This window comes from Procambarus clarkii, unplaced genomic scaffold (assembly GCF_040958095.1).
Source record: "Procambarus clarkii isolate CNS0578487 unplaced genomic scaffold, FALCON_Pclarkii_2.0 HiC_scaffold_1024, whole genome shotgun sequence".
NCBI classification, from domain to species: domain Eukaryota; kingdom Metazoa; phylum Arthropoda; class Malacostraca; order Decapoda; family Cambaridae; genus Procambarus; species Procambarus clarkii.
In genome coordinates, this window is record NW_027190056.1 from 1 (window position 1) to 21070 (window position 21070).

Genomic DNA, 21070 nt, shown 5'->3' on the forward strand with positions numbered 1-21070 from the left:
TCACATCTAACACTTTGCTTGATACATCGTTTTCATAAACCGGAGACGAGGCGAAGTGAGGCAGGGCTGGGTGACGAGAAGCGAGAGGCGAGAGGCGAGAGGCGAGAGGCGAGAGGCTAGAGGCTAGAGGCTAGAGGCTAGAGACGAGAGACGAGAGACGAGAGACGAGAGACGAGAGACGAGAGACGAGAGACTAGAGACTAGAGACTAGAGACTAGAGACGAGAGACGTGACGCCATGCCATGCCATGCCATGCCATGCCATGCCATGCCATGCCATGCCATGCCATTCAATGCCTTGTGATTCAATACCATGCAGTTCAATGCGATGCGATGCAATGACATGCGATTCGATGCCATGCGAGGCGAGGCGAGGCGAGGCGATGCATCATCTAACATAACGTGATTCCCTGGAAAACGACTCTGTTGTTGAGTGAACAACAAAGTTAAGATATAACAAGATGTAAGTAATTCGAGAAGTCTGAGTACTGTAGGTACTATTGCAAATTCATTGCTTAATATATGTGAATGTGTACGAAATCCATCCATCGCTTTTACCGAGTATACAAATACTCACTCATTGTTGGTGTTTAGGGAGGTAAATGAAGTATTGCAAAGCTAATTACGAAACTAGCTTTCACAATGACATTTGGTGGTTGGTCGCTTTGCAAATTATAGTAGATTCTATATCAATTTTATTCGTTATTTTACGTGAATGAATGAATGAATGAATGAATGAATGAATGAATGAATGAATGAATGAATGAATGTGTGCCTGCATACATTGCCTAAATAAAATATGTAAATATACGGACGGTGGTGGCGTTTAGAGAGGTGAATGAATCATTTGAAATCTAATTAGGAAACTAGCATTAAAATGGAGAGAGGTGAGAGTGCAGGTGTGCTTGAACTTGGGTGGGTTCTGGGTTTCGTTGACGTATATATTACAGGTGAATATGTGCATCGAATGCTCGATTGAAGTATATAAATACACATTGTTAGTGTGTATTGAGGTAAATGATGGACTGTAAAGCTAATCAAGACACTAGAATTCACTTTGAGGCTAGTGGCTGGCCGGCTGGCAAGCGTGGAAGTGGCAAACGATCGTTGAGTTGCCGTGTAAGACCACACCAAAGCAACACCTCCCTCCATCTCAAGTCGAATTTCGTCTTTATTACGCATTGGTACATTGCAGCAATGGTAAATTAAATAGATAAACGTCTGATCTTGATGTGTGTGTGAATATAATTTCGCTGTCAAAGCCGACTAAGGAATTCCGAGTGATATACACACCACTCCACACTCACAAGGGAGAGTGAGTAAGTAATTTCGTAAAAAAAGAGAAGAGCATGCCAACAATGGGTAACTATTATAGTTAGGTTCTCGATCATAGTAAACCCGTTGATTTAGAGTTTATTTGCACAATGACCACGTCATATTAGATGCCATTTAAATACCAAATCCAGTTCTCCACTAAACGCAAACACAAGCCTAACACTATTCAACCCATCTCTACCAGCCTTTTCATAACCAACCACTAAGCTACCTAAACCAGTTTCCACACTTATATAAATAGACAAAAACTTCACCCTATATAACCTATCTCAGAAAACAAACAAAATCAATTAATATTGCACTAACTGGCAACCCCCCATTCATAAAATCAACTTCTTTCCTTCCAGACCGACCGACCATCGTATTTGCTGCTCGCACATAATCTTTAATCTAAAGTTATTAAATGATATTACTCACCTCACTCTCCTTCTTTCTCCTCCTTCCTTCCTTCCTTCCTTCCTTCCTTCCTTCCTTCCTTCCTTCCTTCCTTCCTTCCTTCCTTCCTTCCTTCCCTCTAACTCGTTCCAGTTGTTCAGCTTCGACCCATCAAACCCGGACTCGACTGACGACTCACTTCTGCTGCTCGTTCCAAGGTTTTTTCCTCATACGATGCTGGCTGGTGTGAAGTAATTACTGCAAATCAAATTAACACGATTCATTAATGTACATAACCAATTAACATCATCGTCTCCTACTTGATTTTGACTAGTTGATAGGGTTGTTTTTGGTCTCCCCGAAGGGAGTGGACCGATCCCAGAGGTACTGCAATACCGGGCCGATCCGCGGCAAAGGTGGAGCAAGCTCCTAGCACTTCGCCATGTTGCAAAAAATCAGTTTAATATCAAGGATCCCACATGGGGATCGTATCAGATATAAAGCTGATAAGAACAGATACTACACTTTGATCTAAGCCGATAGGCCGAGAAGCGATAGGAGTCATGGTTGCTCTGCAACACCAGGCAACAATTGCGGCTGGAAACCACGTAGCGAGTTTCAATTGCAAAAGGGCATGTGATTATCGTTGGGTAATATTCGAATTCAAGCATACATATAAACGCCATGCAGTAAAGGCTTTAACTATTTCTTACCTGATCAATGAATTTATATATATATGCAAATTCATGATATTACATGGTTTCGTTCATGAGTAGTGAATATGTAACTGGCGGCAAAGTGGTAAACAGACTCGCGTGGCGTTTCACGAATTCGCTCCTGGCCAGGGAGTATAGCGCTTAACTCTAATATATAAACCTTCATTTGTCATGTGTCTTAAGGTAGCTACAGCTTTTGAAAAGTACAATAACGAATTAAAAGTGCAAGGGGCCTGTTATCGCCAACGCTCGTCAACAAATATAAATAGGAGACGTTCTCTCTCTCTGATACCATAACAGAAAACGAACAGCACTATTACGCGCCAACTATTACATTTTTGTATATATATCACGACTTTTTCACATCTAACACTTTGCTTGATACATCGTTTTCATAAACCGGAGACGAGGCGAAGTGAGGCAGGGCTGGGTGACGAGAAGCGAGAGGCGAGAGGCGAGAGGCGAGAGGCGAGAGGCTAGAGGCTAGAGGCTAGAGGCTAGAGACGAGAGACGAGAGACGAGAGACGAGAGACGAGAGACGAGAGACGAGAGACGAGAGACTAGAGACTAGAGACTAGAGACTAGAGACGAGAGACGTGACGCCATGCCATGCCATGCCATGCCATGCCATGCCATGCCATGCCATGCCATGCCATTCAATGCCTTGTGATTCAATACCATGCAGTTCAATGCGATGCGATGCAATGACATGCGATTCGATGCCATGCGAGGCGAGGCGAGGCGAGGCGATGCATCATCTAACATAACGTGATTCCCTGGAAAACGACTCTGTTGTTGAGTGAACAACAAAGTTAAGATATAACAAGATGTAAGTAATTCGAGAAGTCTGAGTACTGTAGGTACTATTGCAAATTCATTGCTTAATATATGTGAATGTGTACGAAATCCATCCATCGCTTTTACCGAGTATACAAATACTCACTCATTGTTGGTGTTTAGGGAGGTAAATGAAGTATTGCAAAGCTAATTACGAAACTAGCTTTCACAATGACATTTGGTGGTTGGTCGCTTTGCAAATTATAGTAGATTCTATATCAATTTTATTCGTTATTTTACGTGAATGAATGAATGAATGAATGAATGAATGAATGAATGAATGAATGAATGAATGAATGTGTGCCTGCATACATTGCCTAAATAAAATATGTAAATATACGGACGGTGGTGGCGTTTAGAGAGGTGAATGAATCATTTGAAATCTAATTAGGAAACTAGCATTAAAATGGAGAGAGGTGAGAGTGCAGGTGTGCTTGAACTTGGGTGGGTTCTGGGTTTCGTTGACGTATATATTACAGGTGAATATGTGCATCGAATGCTCGATTGAAGTATATAAATACACATTGTTAGTGTGTATTGAGGTAAATGATGGACTGTAAAGCTAATCAAGACACTAGAATTCACTTTGAGGCTAGTGGCTGGCCGGCTGGCAAGCGTGGAAGTGGCAAACGATCGTTGAGTTGCCGTGTAAGACCACACCAAAGCAACACCTCCCTCCATCTCAAGTCGAATTTCGTCTTTATTACGCATTGGTACATTGCAGCAATGGTAAATTAAATAGATAAACGTCTGATCTTGATGTGTGTGTGAATATAATTTCGCTGTCAAAGCCGACTAAGGAATTCCGAGTGATATACACACCACTCCACACTCACAAGGGAGAGTGAGTAAGTAATTTCGTAAAAAAAGAGAAGAGCATGCCAACAATGGGTAACTATTATAGTTAGGTTCTCGATCATAGTAAACCCGTTGATTTAGAGTTTATTTGCACAATGACCACGTCATATTAGATGCCATTTAAATACCAAATCCAGTTCTCCACTAAACGCAAACACAAGCCTAACACTATTCAACCCATCTCTACCAGCCTTTTCATAACCAACCACTAAGCTACCTAAACCAGTTTCCACACTTATATAAATAGACAAAAACTTCACCCTATATAACCTATCTCAGAAAACAAACAAAATCAATTAATATTGCACTAACTGGCAACCCCCCATTCATAAAATCAACTTCTTTCCTTCCAGACCGACCGACCATCGTATTTGCTGCTCGCACATAATCTTTAATCTAAAGTTATTAAATGATATTACTCACCTCACTCTCCTTCTTTCTCCTCCTTCCTTCCTTCCTTCCTTCCTTCCTTCCTTCCTTCCTTCCTTCCTTCCTTCCTTCCTTCCTTCCTTCCTTCCCTCTAACTCGTTCCAGTTGTTCAGCTTCGACCCATCAAACCCGGACTCGACTGACGACTCACTTCTGCTGCTCGTTCCAAGGTTTTTTCCTCATACGATGCTGGCTGGTGTGAAGTAATTACTGCAAATCAAATTAACACGATTCATTAATGTACATAACCAATTAACATCATCGTCTCCTACTTGATTTTGACTAGTTGATAGGGTTGTTTTTGGTCTCCCCGAAGGGAGTGGACCGATCCCAGAGGTACTGCAATACCGGGCCGATCCGCGGCAAAGGTGGAGCAAGCTCCTAGCACTTCGCCATGTTGCAAAAAATCAGTTTAATATCAAGGATCCCACATGGGGATCGTATCAGATATAAAGCTGATAAGAACAGATACTACACTTTGATCTAAGCCGATAGGCCGAGAAGCGATAGGAGTCATGGTTGCTCTGCAACACCAGGCAACAATTGCGGCTGGAAACCACGTAGCGAGTTTCAATTGCAAAAGGGCATGTGATTATCGTTGGGTAATATTCGAATTCAAGCATACATATAAACGCCATGCAGTAAAGGCTTTAACTATTTCTTACCTGATCAATGAATTTATATATATATGCAAATTCATGATATTACATGGTTTCGTTCATGAGTAGTGAATATGTAACTGGCGGCAAAGTGGTAAACAGACTCGCGTGGCGTTTCACGAATTCGCTCCTGGCCAGGGAGTATAGCGCTTAACTCTAATATATAAACCTTCATTTGTCATGTGTCTTAAGGTAGCTACAGCTTTTGAAAAGTACAATAACGAATTAAAAGTGCAAGGGGCCTGTTATCGCCAACGCTCGTCAACAAATATAAATAGGAGACGTTCTCTCTCTCTGATACCATAACAGAAAACGAACAGCACTATTACGCGCCAACTATTACATTTTTGTATATATATCACGACTTTTTCACATCTAACACTTTGCTTGATACATCGTTTTCATAAACCGGAGACGAGGCGAAGTGAGGCAGGGCTGGGTGACGAGAAGCGAGAGGCGAGAGGCGAGAGGCGAGAGGCGAGAGGCTAGAGGCTAGAGGCTAGAGGCTAGAGACGAGAGACGAGAGACGAGAGACGAGAGACGAGAGACGAGAGACGAGAGACTAGAGACTAGAGACTAGAGACTAGAGACGAGAGACGTGACGCCATGCCATGCCATGCCATGCCATGCCATGCCATGCCATGCCATGCCATGCCATTCAATGCCTTGTGATTCAATACCATGCAGTTCAATGCGATGCGATGCAATGACATGCGATTCGATGCCATGCGAGGCGAGGCGAGGCGAGGCGATGCATCATCTAACATAACGTGATTCCCTGGAAAACGACTCTGTTGTTGAGTGAACAACAAAGTTAAGATATAACAAGATGTAAGTAATTCGAGAAGTCTGAGTACTGTAGGTACTATTGCAAATTCATTGCTTAATATATGTGAATGTGTACGAAATCCATCCATCGCTTTTACCGAGTATACAAATACTCACTCATTGTTGGTGTTTAGGGAGGTAAATGAAGTATTGCAAAGCTAATTACGAAACTAGCTTTCACAATGACATTTGGTGGTTGGTCGCTTTGCAAATTATAGTAGATTCTATATCAATTTTATTCGTTATTTTACGTGAATGAATGAATGAATGAATGAATGAATGAATGAATGAATGAATGAATGAATGAATGTGTGCCTGCATACATTGCCTAAATAAAATATGTAAATATACGGACGGTGGTGGCGTTTAGAGAGGTGAATGAATCATTTGAAATCTAATTAGGAAACTAGCATTAAAATGGAGAGAGGTGAGAGTGCAGGTGTGCTTGAACTTGGGTGGGTTCTGGGTTTCGTTGACGTATATATTACAGGTGAATATGTGCATCGAATGCTCGATTGAAGTATATAAATACACATTGTTAGTGTGTATTGAGGTAAATGATGGACTGTAAAGCTAATCAAGACACTAGAATTCACTTTGAGGCTAGTGGCTGGCCGGCTGGCAAGCGTGGAAGTGGCAAACGATCGTTGAGTTGCCGTGTAAGACCACACCAAAGCAACACCTCCCTCCATCTCAAGTCGAATTTCGTCTTTATTACGCATTGGTACATTGCAGCAATGGTAAATTAAATAGATAAACGTCTGATCTTGATGTGTGTGTGAATATAATTTCGCTGTCAAAGCCGACTAAGGAATTCCGAGTGATATACACACCACTCCACACTCACAAGGGAGAGTGAGTAAGTAATTTCGTAAAAAAAGAGAAGAGCATGCCAACAATGGGTAACTATTATAGTTAGGTTCTCGATCATAGTAAACCCGTTGATTTAGAGTTTATTTGCACAATGACCACGTCATATTAGATGCCATTTAAATACCAAATCCAGTTCTCCACTAAACGCAAACACAAGCCTAACACTATTCAACCCATCTCTACCAGCCTTTTCATAACCAACCACTAAGCTACCTAAACCAGTTTCCACACTTATATAAATAGACAAAAACTTCACCCTATATAACCTATCTCAGAAAACAAACAAAATCAATTAATATTGCACTAACTGGCAACCCCCCATTCATAAAATCAACTTCTTTCCTTCCAGACCGACCGACCATCGTATTTGCTGCTCGCACATAATCTTTAATCTAAAGTTATTAAATGATATTACTCACCTCACTCTCCTTCTTTCTCCTCCTTCCTTCCTTCCTTCCTTCCTTCCTTCCTTCCTTCCTTCCTTCCTTCCTTCCTTCCTTCCTTCCTTCCCTCTAACTCGTTCCAGTTGTTCAGCTTCGACCCATCAAACCCGGACTCGACTGACGACTCACTTCTGCTGCTCGTTCCAAGGTTTTTTCCTCATACGATGCTGGCTGGTGTGAAGTAATTACTGCAAATCAAATTAACACGATTCATTAATGTACATAACCAATTAACATCATCGTCTCCTACTTGATTTTGACTAGTTGATAGGGTTGTTTTTGGTCTCCCCGAAGGGAGTGGACCGATCCCAGAGGTACTGCAATACCGGGCCGATCCGCGGCAAAGGTGGAGCAAGCTCCTAGCACTTCGCCATGTTGCAAAAAATCAGTTTAATATCAAGGATCCCACATGGGGATCGTATCAGATATAAAGCTGATAAGAACAGATACTACACTTTGATCTAAGCCGATAGGCCGAGAAGCGATAGGAGTCATGGTTGCTCTGCAACACCAGGCAACAATTGCGGCTGGAAACCACGTAGCGAGTTTCAATTGCAAAAGGGCATGTGATTATCGTTGGGTAATATTCGAATTCAAGCATACATATAAACGCCATGCAGTAAAGGCTTTAACTATTTCTTACCTGATCAATGAATTTATATATATATGCAAATTCATGATATTACATGGTTTCGTTCATGAGTAGTGAATATGTAACTGGCGGCAAAGTGGTAAACAGACTCGCGTGGCGTTTCACGAATTCGCTCCTGGCCAGGGAGTATAGCGCTTAACTCTAATATATAAACCTTCATTTGTCATGTGTCTTAAGGTAGCTACAGCTTTTGAAAAGTACAATAACGAATTAAAAGTGCAAGGGGCCTGTTATCGCCAACGCTCGTCAACAAATATAAATAGGAGACGTTCTCTCTCTCTGATACCATAACAGAAAACGAACAGCACTATTACGCGCCAACTATTACATTTTTGTATATATATCACGACTTTTTCACATCTAACACTTTGCTTGATACATCGTTTTCATAAACCGGAGACGAGGCGAAGTGAGGCAGGGCTGGGTGACGAGAAGCGAGAGGCGAGAGGCGAGAGGCGAGAGGCGAGAGGCTAGAGGCTAGAGGCTAGAGGCTAGAGACGAGAGACGAGAGACGAGAGACGAGAGACGAGAGACGAGAGACGAGAGACTAGAGACTAGAGACTAGAGACTAGAGACGAGAGACGTGACGCCATGCCATGCCATGCCATGCCATGCCATGCCATGCCATGCCATGCCATGCCATTCAATGCCTTGTGATTCAATACCATGCAGTTCAATGCGATGCGATGCAATGACATGCGATTCGATGCCATGCGAGGCGAGGCGAGGCGAGGCGATGCATCATCTAACATAACGTGATTCCCTGGAAAACGACTCTGTTGTTGAGTGAACAACAAAGTTAAGATATAACAAGATGTAAGTAATTCGAGAAGTCTGAGTACTGTAGGTACTATTGCAAATTCATTGCTTAATATATGTGAATGTGTACGAAATCCATCCATCGCTTTTACCGAGTATACAAATACTCACTCATTGTTGGTGTTTAGGGAGGTAAATGAAGTATTGCAAAGCTAATTACGAAACTAGCTTTCACAATGACATTTGGTGGTTGGTCGCTTTGCAAATTATAGTAGATTCTATATCAATTTTATTCGTTATTTTACGTGAATGAATGAATGAATGAATGAATGAATGAATGAATGAATGAATGAATGAATGAATGTGTGCCTGCATACATTGCCTAAATAAAATATGTAAATATACGGACGGTGGTGGCGTTTAGAGAGGTGAATGAATCATTTGAAATCTAATTAGGAAACTAGCATTAAAATGGAGAGAGGTGAGAGTGCAGGTGTGCTTGAACTTGGGTGGGTTCTGGGTTTCGTTGACGTATATATTACAGGTGAATATGTGCATCGAATGCTCGATTGAAGTATATAAATACACATTGTTAGTGTGTATTGAGGTAAATGATGGACTGTAAAGCTAATCAAGACACTAGAATTCACTTTGAGGCTAGTGGCTGGCCGGCTGGCAAGCGTGGAAGTGGCAAACGATCGTTGAGTTGCCGTGTAAGACCACACCAAAGCAACACCTCCCTCCATCTCAAGTCGAATTTCGTCTTTATTACGCATTGGTACATTGCAGCAATGGTAAATTAAATAGATAAACGTCTGATCTTGATGTGTGTGTGAATATAATTTCGCTGTCAAAGCCGACTAAGGAATTCCGAGTGATATACACACCACTCCACACTCACAAGGGAGAGTGAGTAAGTAATTTCGTAAAAAAAGAGAAGAGCATGCCAACAATGGGTAACTATTATAGTTAGGTTCTCGATCATAGTAAACCCGTTGATTTAGAGTTTATTTGCACAATGACCACGTCATATTAGATGCCATTTAAATACCAAATCCAGTTCTCCACTAAACGCAAACACAAGCCTAACACTATTCAACCCATCTCTACCAGCCTTTTCATAACCAACCACTAAGCTACCTAAACCAGTTTCCACACTTATATAAATAGACAAAAACTTCACCCTATATAACCTATCTCAGAAAACAAACAAAATCAATTAATATTGCACTAACTGGCAACCCCCCATTCATAAAATCAACTTCTTTCCTTCCAGACCGACCGACCATCGTATTTGCTGCTCGCACATAATCTTTAATCTAAAGTTATTAAATGATATTACTCACCTCACTCTCCTTCTTTCTCCTCCTTCCTTCCTTCCTTCCTTCCTTCCTTCCTTCCTTCCTTCCTTCCTTCCTTCCTTCCTTCCTTCCTTCCTTCCCTCTAACTCGTTCCAGTTGTTCAGCTTCGACCCATCAAACCCGGACTCGACTGACGACTCACTTCTGCTGCTCGTTCCAAGGTTTTTTCCTCATACGATGCTGGCTGGTGTGAAGTAATTACTGCAAATCAAATTAACACGATTCATTAATGTACATAACCAATTAACATCATCGTCTCCTACTTGATTTTGACTAGTTGATAGGGTTGTTTTTGGTCTCCCCGAAGGGAGTGGACCGATCCCAGAGGTACTGCAATACCGGGCCGATCCGCGGCAAAGGTGGAGCAAGCTCCTAGCACTTCGCCATGTTGCAAAAAATCAGTTTAATATCAAGGATCCCACATGGGGATCGTATCAGATATAAAGCTGATAAGAACAGATACTACACTTTGATCTAAGCCGATAGGCCGAGAAGCGATAGGAGTCATGGTTGCTCTGCAACACCAGGCAACAATTGCGGCTGGAAACCACGTAGCGAGTTTCAATTGCAAAAGGGCATGTGATTATCGTTGGGTAATATTCGAATTCAAGCATACATATAAACGCCATGCAGTAAAGGCTTTAACTATTTCTTACCTGATCAATGAATTTATATATATATGCAAATTCATGATATTACATGGTTTCGTTCATGAGTAGTGAATATGTAACTGGCGGCAAAGTGGTAAACAGACTCGCGTGGCGTTTCACGAATTCGCTCCTGGCCAGGGAGTATAGCGCTTAACTCTAATATATAAACCTTCATTTGTCATGTGTCTTAAGGTAGCTACAGCTTTTGAAAAGTACAATAACGAATTAAAAGTGCAAGGGGCCTGTTATCGCCAACGCTCGTCAACAAATATAAATAGGAGACGTTCTCTCTCTCTGATACCATAACAGAAAACGAACAGCACTATTACGCGCCAACTATTACATTTTTGTATATATATCACGACTTTTTCACATCTAACACTTTGCTTGATACATCGTTTTCATAAACCGGAGACGAGGCGAAGTGAGGCAGGGCTGGGTGACGAGAAGCGAGAGGCGAGAGGCGAGAGGCGAGAGGCGAGAGGCTAGAGGCTAGAGGCTAGAGGCTAGAGACGAGAGACGAGAGACGAGAGACGAGAGACGAGAGACGAGAGACGAGAGACGAGAGACTAGAGACTAGAGACTAGAGACTAGAGACGAGAGACGTGACGCCATGCCATGCCATGCCATGCCATGCCATGCCATGCCATGCCATGCCATGCCATTCAATGCCTTGTGATTCAATACCATGCAGTTCAATGCGATGCGATGCAATGACATGCGATTCGATGCCATGCGAGGCGAGGCGAGGCGAGGCGATGCATCATCTAACATAACGTGATTCCCTGGAAAACGACTCTGTTGTTGAGTGAACAACAAAGTTAAGATATAACAAGATGTAAGTAATTCGAGAAGTCTGAGTACTGTAGGTACTATTGCAAATTCATTGCTTAATATATGTGAATGTGTACGAAATCCATCCATCGCTTTTACCGAGTATACAAATACTCACTCATTGTTGGTGTTTAGGGAGGTAAATGAAGTATTGCAAAGCTAATTACGAAACTAGCTTTCACAATGACATTTGGTGGTTGGTCGCTTTGCAAATTATAGTAGATTCTATATCAATTTTATTCGTTATTTTACGTGAATGAATGAATGAATGAATGAATGAATGAATGAATGAATGAATGAATGAATGAATGTGTGCCTGCATACATTGCCTAAATAAAATATGTAAATATACGGACGGTGGTGGCGTTTAGAGAGGTGAATGAATCATTTGAAATCTAATTAGGAAACTAGCATTAAAATGGAGAGAGGTGAGAGTGCAGGTGTGCTTGAACTTGGGTGGGTTCTGGGTTTCGTTGACGTATATATTACAGGTGAATATGTGCATCGAATGCTCGATTGAAGTATATAAATACACATTGTTAGTGTGTATTGAGGTAAATGATGGACTGTAAAGCTAATCAAGACACTAGAATTCACTTTGAGGCTAGTGGCTGGCCGGCTGGCAAGCGTGGAAGTGGCAAACGATCGTTGAGTTGCCGTGTAAGACCACACCAAAGCAACACCTCCCTCCATCTCAAGTCGAATTTCGTCTTTATTACGCATTGGTACATTGCAGCAATGGTAAATTAAATAGATAAACGTCTGATCTTGATGTGTGTGTGAATATAATTTCGCTGTCAAAGCCGACTAAGGAATTCCGAGTGATATACACACCACTCCACACTCACAAGGGAGAGTGAGTAAGTAATTTCGTAAAAAAAGAGAAGAGCATGCCAACAATGGGTAACTATTATAGTTAGGTTCTCGATCATAGTAAACCCGTTGATTTAGAGTTTATTTGCACAATGACCACGTCATATTAGATGCCATTTAAATACCAAATCCAGTTCTCCACTAAACGCAAACACAAGCCTAACACTATTCAACCCATCTCTACCAGCCTTTTCATAACCAACCACTAAGCTACCTAAACCAGTTTCCACACTTATATAAATAGACAAAAACTTCACCCTATATAACCTATCTCAGAAAACAAACAAAATCAATTAATATTGCACTAACTGGCAACCCCCCATTCATAAAATCAACTTCTTTCCTTCCAGACCGACCGACCATCGTATTTGCTGCTCGCACATAATCTTTAATCTAAAGTTATTAAATGATATTACTCACCTCACTCTCCTTCTTTCTCCTCCTTCCTTCCTTCCTTCCTTCCTTCCTTCCTTCCTTCCTTCCTTCCTTCCTTCCTTCCTTCCTTCCTTCCTTCCCTCTAACTCGTTCCAGTTGTTCAGCTTCGACCCATCAAACCCGGACTCGACTGACGACTCACTTCTGCTGCTCGTTCCAAGGTTTTTTCCTCATACGATGCTGGCTGGTGTGAAGTAATTACTGCAAATCAAATTAACACGATTCATTAATGTACATAACCAATTAACATCATCGTCTCCTACTTGATTTTGACTAGTTGATAGGGTTGTTTTTGGTCTCCCCGAAGGGAGTGGACCGATCCCAGAGGTACTGCAATACCGGGCCGATCCGCGGCAAAGGTGGAGCAAGCTCCTAGCACTTCGCCATGTTGCAAAAAATCAGTTTAATATCAAGGATCCCACATGGGGATCGTATCAGATATAAAGCTGATAAGAACAGATACTACACTTTGATCTAAGCCGATAGGCCGAGAAGCGATAGGAGTCATGGTTGCTCTGCAACACCAGGCAACAATTGCGGCTGGAAACCACGTAGCGAGTTTCAATTGCAAAAGGGCATGTGATTATCGTTGGGTAATATTCGAATTCAAGCATACATATAAACGCCATGCAGTAAAGGCTTTAACTATTTCTTACCTGATCAATGAATTTATATATATATGCAAATTCATGATATTACATGGTTTCGTTCATGAGTAGTGAATATGTAACTGGCGGCAAAGTGGTAAACAGACTCGCGTGGCGTTTCACGAATTCGCTCCTGGCCAGGGAGTATAGCGCTTAACTCTAATATATAAACCTTCATTTGTCATGTGTCTTAAGGTAGCTACAGCTTTTGAAAAGTACAATAACGAATTAAAAGTGCAAGGGGCCTGTTATCGCCAACGCTCGTCAACAAATATAAATAGGAGACGTTCTCTCTCTCTGATACCATAACAGAAAACGAACAGCACTATTACGCGCCAACTATTACATTTTTGTATATATATCACGACTTTTTCACATCTAACACTTTGCTTGATACATCGTTTTCATAAACCGGAGACGAGGCGAAGTGAGGCAGGGCTGGGTGACGAGAAGCGAGAGGCGAGAGGCGAGAGGCGAGAGGCGAGAGGCTAGAGGCTAGAGGCTAGAGGCTAGAGACGAGAGACGAGAGACGAGAGACGAGAGACGAGAGACGAGAGACGAGAGACGAGAGACTAGAGACTAGAGACTAGAGACTAGAGACGAGAGACGTGACGCCATGCCATGCCATGCCATGCCATGCCATGCCATGCCATGCCATGCCATGCCATTCAATGCCTTGTGATTCAATACCATGCAGTTCAATGCGATGCGATGCAATGACATGCGATTCGATGCCATGCGAGGCGAGGCGAGGCGAGGCGATGCATCATCTAACATAACGTGATTCCCTGGAAAACGACTCTGTTGTTGAGTGAACAACAAAGTTAAGATATAACAAGATGTAAGTAATTCGAGAAGTCTGAGTACTGTAGGTACTATTGCAAATTCATTGCTTAATATATGTGAATGTGTACGAAATCCATCCATCGCTTTTACCGAGTATACAAATACTCACTCATTGTTGGTGTTTAGGGAGGTAAATGAAGTATTGCAAAGCTAATTACGAAACTAGCTTTCACAATGACATTTGGTGGTTGGTCGCTTTGCAAATTATAGTAGATTCTATATCAATTTTATTCGTTATTTTACGTGAATGAATGAATGAATGAATGAATGAATGAATGAATGAATGAATGAATGAATGAATGTGTGCCTGCATACATTGCCTAAATAAAATATGTAAATATACGGACGGTGGTGGCGTTTAGAGAGGTGAATGAATCATTTGAAATCTAATTAGGAAACTAGCATTAAAATGGAGAGAGGTGAGAGTGCAGGTGTGCTTGAACTTGGGTGGGTTCTGGGTTTCGTTGACGTATATATTACAGGTGAATATGTGCATCGAATGCTCGATTGAAGTATATAAATACACATTGTTAGTGTGTATTGAGGTAAATGATGGACTGTAAAGCTAATCAAGACACTAGAATTCACTTTGAGGCTAGTGGCTGGCCGGCTGGCAAGCGTGGAAGTGGCAAACGATCGTTGAGTTGCCGTGTAAGACCACACCAAAGCAACACCTCCCTCCATCTCAAGTCGAATTTCGTCTTTATTACGCATTGGTACATTGCAGCAATGGTAAATTAAATAGATAAACGTCTGATCTTGATGTGTGTGTGAATATAATTTCGCTGTCAAAGCCGACTAAGGAATTCCGAGTGATATACACACCACTCCACACTCACAAGGGAGAGTGAGTAAGTAATTTCGTAAAAAAAGAGAAGAGCATGCCAACAATGGGTAACTATTATAGTTAGGTTCTCGATCATAGTAAACCCGTTGATTTAGAGTTTATTTGCACAATGACCACGTCATATTAGATGCCATTTAAATACCAAATCCAGTTCTCCACTAAACGCAAACACAAGCCTAACACTATTCAACCCATCTCTACCAGCCTTTTCATAACCAACCACTAAGCTACCTAAACCAGTTTCCACACTTATATAAATAGACAAAAACTTCACCCTATATAACCTATCTCAGAAAACAAACAAAATCAATTAATATTGCACTAACTGGCAACCCCCCATTCATAAAATCAACTTCTTTCCTTCCAGACCGACCGACCATCGTATTTGCTGCTCGCACATAATCTTTAATCTAAAGTTATTAAATGATATTACTCACCTCACTCTCCTTCTTTCTCCTCCTTCCTTCCTTCCTTCCTTCCTTCCTTCCTTCCTTCCTTCCTTCCTTCCTTCCTTCCTTCCTTCCTTCCTTCCCTCTAACTCGTTCCAGTTGTTCAGCTTCGACCCATCAAACCCGGACTCGACTGACGACTCACTTCTGCTGCTCGTTCCAAGGTTTTTTCCTCATACGATGCTGGCTGGTGTGAAGTAATTACTGCAAATCAAATTAACACGATTCATTAATGTACATAACCAATTAACATCATCGTCTCCTACTTGATTTTGACTAGTTGATAGGGTTGTTTTTGGTCTCCCCGAAGGGAGTGGACCGATCCCAGAGGTACTGCAATACCGGGCCGATCCGCGGCAAAGGTGGAGCAAGCTCCTAGCACTTCGCCATGTTGCAAAAAATCAGTTTAATATCAAGGATCCCACATGGGGATCGTATCAGATATAAAGCTGATAAGAACAGATACTACACTTTGATCTAAGCCGATAGGCCGAGAAGCGATAGGAGTCATGGTTGCTCTGCAACACCAGGCAACAATTGCGGCTGGAAACCACGTAGCGAGTTTCAATTGCAAAAGGGCATGTGATTATCGTTGGGTAATATTCGAATTCAAGCATACATATAAACGCCATGCAGTAAAGGCTTTAACTATTTCTTACCTGATCAATGAATTTATATATATATGCAAATTCATGATATTACATGGTTTCGTTCATGAGTAGTGAATATGTAACTGGCGGCAAAGTGGTAAACAGACTCGCGTGGCGTTTCACGAATTCGCTCCTGGCCAGGGAGTATAGCGCTTAACTCTAATATATAAACCTTCATTTGTCATGTGTCTTAAGGTAGCTACAGCTTTTGAAAAGTACAATAACGAATTAAAAGTGCAAGGGGCCTGTTATCGCCAACGCTCGTCAACAAATATAAATAGGAGACGTTCTCTCTCTCTGATACCATAACAGAAAACGAACAGCACTATTACGCGCCAACTATTACATTTTTGTATATATATCACGACTTTTTCACATCTAACACTTTGCTTGATACATCGTTTTCATAAACCGGAGACGAGGCGAAGTGAGGCAGGGCTGGGTGACGAGAAGCGAGAGGCGAGAGGCGAGAGGCGAGAGGCGAGAGGCTAGAGGCTAGAGGCTAGAGGCTAGAGACGAGAGACGAGAGACGAGAGACGAGAGACGAGAGACGAGAGACGAGAGACTAGAGACTAGAGACTAGAGACTAGAGACGAGAGACGTGACGCCATGCCATGCCATGCCATGCCATGCCATGCCATGCCATGCCATGCCATGCCATTCAATGCCTTGTGATTCAATACCATGCAGTTCAATGCGATGCGATGCAATGACATGCGATTCGATGCCATGCGAGGCGAGGCGAGGCGAGGCGATGCATCATCTAACATAACGTGATTCCCTGGAAAACGACTCTGTTGTTGAGTGAACAACAAAGTTAAGATATAACAAGATGTAAGTAATTCGAGAAGTCTGAGTACTGTAGGTACTATTGCAAATTCATTGCTTAATATATGTGAATGTGTACGAAATCCATCCATCGCTTTTACCGAGTATACAAATACTCACTCATTGTTGGTGTTTAGGGAGGTAAATGAAGTATTGCAAAGCTAATTACGAAACTAGCTTTCACAATGACATTTGGTGGTTGGTCGCTTTGCAAATTATAGTAGATTCTATATCAATTTTATTCGTTATTTTACGTGAATGAATGAATGAATGAATGAATGAATGAATGAATGAATGAATGAATGAATGAATGTGTGCCTGCATACATTGCCTAAATAAAATATGTAAATATACGGACGGTGGTGGCGTTTAGAGAGGTGAATGAATCATTTGAAATCTAATTAGGAAACTAGCATTAAAATGGAGAGAGGTGAGAGTGCAGGTGTGCTTGAACTTGGGTGGGTTCTGGGTTTCGTTGACGTATATATTACAGGTGAATATGTGCATCGAATGCTCGATTGAAGTATATAAATACACATTGTTAGTGTGTATTGAGGTAAATGATGGACTGTAAAGCTAATCAAGACACTAGAATTCACTTTGAGGCTAGTGGCTGGCCGGCTGGCAAGCGTGGAAGTGGCAAACGATCGTTGAGTTGCCGTGTAAGACCACACCAAAGCAACACCTCCCTCCATCTCAAGTCGAATTTCGTCTTTATTACGCATTGGTACATTGCAGCAATGGTAAATTAAATAGATAAACGTCTGATCTTGATGTGTGTGTGAATATAATTTCGCTGTCAAAGCCGACTAAGGAATTCCGAGTGATATACACACCACTCCACACTCACAAGGGAGAGTGAGTAAGTAATTTCGTAAAAAAAGAGAAGAGCATGCCAACAATGGGTAACTATTATAGTTAGGTTCTCGATCATAGTAAACCCGTTGATTTAGAGTTTATTTGCACAATGACCACGTCATATTAGATGCCATTTAAATACCAAATCCAGTTCTCCACTAAACGCAAACACAAGCCTAACACTATTCAACCCATCTCTACCAGCCTTTTCATAACCAACCACTAAGCTACCTAAACCAGTTTCCACACTTATATAAATAGACAAAAACTTCACCCTATATAACCTATCTCAGAAAACAAACAAAATCAATTAATATTGCACTAACTGGCAACCCCCCATTCATAAAATCAACTTCTTTCCTTCCAGACCGACCGACCATCGTATTTGCTGCTCGCACATAATCTTTAATCTAAAGTTATTAAATGATATTACTCACCTCACTCTCCTTCTTTCTCCTCCTTCCTTCCTTCCTTCCTTCCTTCCTTCCTTCCTTCCTTCCTTCCTTCCTTCCTTCCTTCCTTCCTTCCCTCTAACTCGTTCCAGTTGTTCAGCTTCGACCCATCAAACCCGGACTCGACTGACGACTCACTTCTGCTGCTCGTTCCAAGGTTTTTTCCTCATACGATGCTGGCTGGTGTGAAGTAATTACTGCAAATCAAATTAACACGATTCATTAATGTACATAACCAATTAACATCATCGTCTCCTACTTGATTTTGACTAGTTGATAGGGTTGTTTTTGGTCTCCCCGAAGGGAGTGGACCGATCCCAGAGGTACTGCAATACCGGGCCGATCCGCGGCAAAGGTGGAGCAAGCTCCTAGCACTTCGCCATGTTGCAAAAAATCAGTTTAATATCAAGGATCCCACATGGGGATCGTATCAGATATAAAGCTGATAAGAACAGATACTACACTTTGATCTAAGCCGATAGGCCGAGAAGCGATAGGAGTCATGGTTGCTCTGCAACACCAGGCAACAATTGCGGCTGGAAACCACGTAGCGAGTTTCAATTGCAAAAGGGCATGTGATTATCGTTGGGTAATATTCGAATTCAAGCATACATATAAACGCCATGCAGTAAAGGCTTTAACTATTTCTTACCTGATCAATGAATTTATATATATATGCAAATTCATGATATTACATGGTTTCGTTCATGAGTAGTGAATATGTAACTGGCGGCAAAGTGGTAAACAGACTCGCGTGGCGTTTCACGAATTCGCTCCTGGCCAGGGAGTATAGCGCTTAACTCTAATATATAAACCTTCATTTGTCATGTGTCTTAAGGTAGCTACAGCTTTTGAAAAGTACAATAACGAATTAAAAGTGCAAGGGGCCTGTTATCGCCAACGCTCGTCAACAAATATAAATAGGAGACGTTCTCTCTCTCTGATACCATAACAGAAAACGAACAGCACTATTACGCGCCAACTATTACATTTTTGTATATATATCACGACTTTTTCACATCTAACACTTTGCTTGATACATCGTTTTCATAAACCGGAGACGAGGCGAAGTGAGGCAGGGCTGGGTGACGAGAAGCGAGAGGCGAGAGGCGAGAGGCGAGAGGCGAGAGGCTAGAGGCTAGAGGCTAGAGGCTAGAGACGAGAGACGAGAGACGAGAGACGAGAGACGAGAGACGAGAGACGAGAGACGAGAGACTAGAGACTAGAGACTAGAGACTAGAGACGAGAGACGTGACGCCATGCCATGCCATGCCATGCCATGCCATGCCATGCCATGCCATGCCATGCCATTCAATGCCTTGTGATTCAATACCATGCAGTTCAATGCGATGCGATGCAATGACATGCGATTCGATGCCATGCGAGGCGAGGCGAGGCGAGGCGATGCATCATCTAACATAACGTGATTCCCTGGAAAACGACTCTGTTGTTGAGTGAACAACAAAGTTAAGATATAACAAGATGTAAGTAATTCGAGAAGTCTGAGTACTGTAGGTACTATTGCAAATTCATTGCTTAATATATGTGAATGTGTACGAAATCCATCCATCGCTTTTACCGAGTATACAAATACTCACTCATTGTTGGTGTTTAGGGAGGTAAATGAAGTATTGCAAAGCTAATTACGAAACTAGCTTTCACAATGACATTTGGTGGTTGGTCGCTTTGCAAATTATAGTAGATTCTATATCAATTTTATTCGTTATTTTACGTGAATGAATGAATGAATGAATGAATGAATGAATGAATGAATGAATGAATGAATGAATGTGTGCCTGCATACATTGCCTAAATAAAATATGTAAATATACGGACGGTGGTGGCGTTTAGAGAGGTGAATGAATCATTTGAAATCTAATTAGGAAACTAGCATTAAAATGGAGAGAGGTGAGAGTGCAGGTGTGCTTGAACTTGGGTGGGTTCTGGGTTTCGTTGACGTATATATTACAGGTGAATATGTGCATCGAATGCTCGATTGAAGTATATAAATACACATTGTTAGTGTGTATTGAGGTAAATGATGGACTGTAAAGCTAATCAAGACACTAGAATTCACTTTGAGGCTAGTGGCTGGCCGGCTGGCAAGCGTGGAAGTGGCAAACGATCGTTGAGTTGCCGTGTAAGACCACACCAAAGCAACACCTCCCTCCATCTCAAGTCGAATTTCGTCTTTATTACGCATTGGTACATTGCAGCAATGGTAAATTAAATAGATAAACGTCTGATCTTGATGTGTGTGTGAATATAATTTCGCTGTCAAAGCCGACTAAGGAATTCCGAGTGATATACACACCACTCCACACTCACAAGGGAGAGTGAGTAAGTAATTTCGTAAAAAAAGAGAAGAGCATGCCAACAATGGGTAACTATTATAGTTAGGTTCTCGATCATAGTAAACCCGTTGATTTAGAGTTTATTTGCACAATGACCACGTCATATTAGATGCCATTTAAATACCAAATCCAGTTCTCCACTAAACGCAAACACAAGCCTAACACTATTCAACCCATCTCTACCAGCCTTTTCATAACCAACCACTAAGCTACCTAAACCAGT

At 41.7% G+C, this 21070-nt stretch overlaps 7 non-coding genes across 7 annotated transcripts; all 7 read right to left on the minus strand.

Annotated features, from left to right (window-relative positions):
• Positions 1-2071: 2071 nt before the first annotated feature.
• LOC138361963 (U2 spliceosomal RNA) lies at positions 2072-2265 on the minus strand. The gene has a single exon (XR_011227315.1). It is a non-coding gene; the product is annotated as a U2 spliceosomal RNA (small nuclear RNA).
• A 2598-nt stretch (positions 2266-4863) lies between these two features.
• Positions 4864-5057, minus strand: LOC138361975 (U2 spliceosomal RNA). Its single transcript, XR_011227327.1, has one exon. It is a non-coding gene; the product is annotated as a U2 spliceosomal RNA (small nuclear RNA).
• Positions 5058-7644: 2587 nt separating this feature from the next.
• Positions 7645-7838, minus strand: LOC138361986 (U2 spliceosomal RNA). The gene has a single exon (XR_011227338.1). It is a non-coding gene; the product is annotated as a U2 spliceosomal RNA (small nuclear RNA).
• A 2591-nt stretch (positions 7839-10429) lies between these two features.
• Positions 10430-10623, minus strand: LOC138361987 (U2 spliceosomal RNA). The gene has a single exon (XR_011227339.1). It is a non-coding gene; the product is annotated as a U2 spliceosomal RNA (small nuclear RNA).
• Positions 10624-13221: 2598 nt separating this feature from the next.
• Positions 13222-13415, minus strand: LOC138361988 (U2 spliceosomal RNA). The gene has a single exon (XR_011227340.1). It is a non-coding gene; the product is annotated as a U2 spliceosomal RNA (small nuclear RNA).
• A 2598-nt stretch (positions 13416-16013) lies between these two features.
• Positions 16014-16207, minus strand: LOC138361964 (U2 spliceosomal RNA). The gene has a single exon (XR_011227316.1). It is a non-coding gene; the product is annotated as a U2 spliceosomal RNA (small nuclear RNA).
• A 2587-nt stretch (positions 16208-18794) lies between these two features.
• LOC138361965 (U2 spliceosomal RNA) lies at positions 18795-18988 on the minus strand. The gene has a single exon (XR_011227317.1). It is a non-coding gene; the product is annotated as a U2 spliceosomal RNA (small nuclear RNA).
• Positions 18989-21070: the final 2082 nt, after the last annotated feature.